Raw genomic sequence first — 200 nt, 5'->3', positions numbered from 1 at the left:
AATAACTGTCTTTGATATTAACTGGATAAATAATTATTTAAAAAAACGAATATAATTACACAATTATATAAAATATTTTATATTTTATATTCTCAATCCATCAAATTGAAACTCGATTTCTTATATGAAATTATTTTAGTACTGTGTCTTAAATTACATACTGCAAAAACATGGGACAAAATTCTGATATTCTAATCCCA

This window comes from Arachis ipaensis, chromosome B06 (assembly GCF_000816755.2).
Source record: "Arachis ipaensis cultivar K30076 chromosome B06, Araip1.1, whole genome shotgun sequence".
Taxonomy (NCBI): Eukaryota; Viridiplantae; Streptophyta; class Magnoliopsida; order Fabales; family Fabaceae; genus Arachis; species Arachis ipaensis.
The sequence above is the reverse complement of the archived record's forward strand: the minus strand, read 5'-3'. Positions refer to the sequence as shown.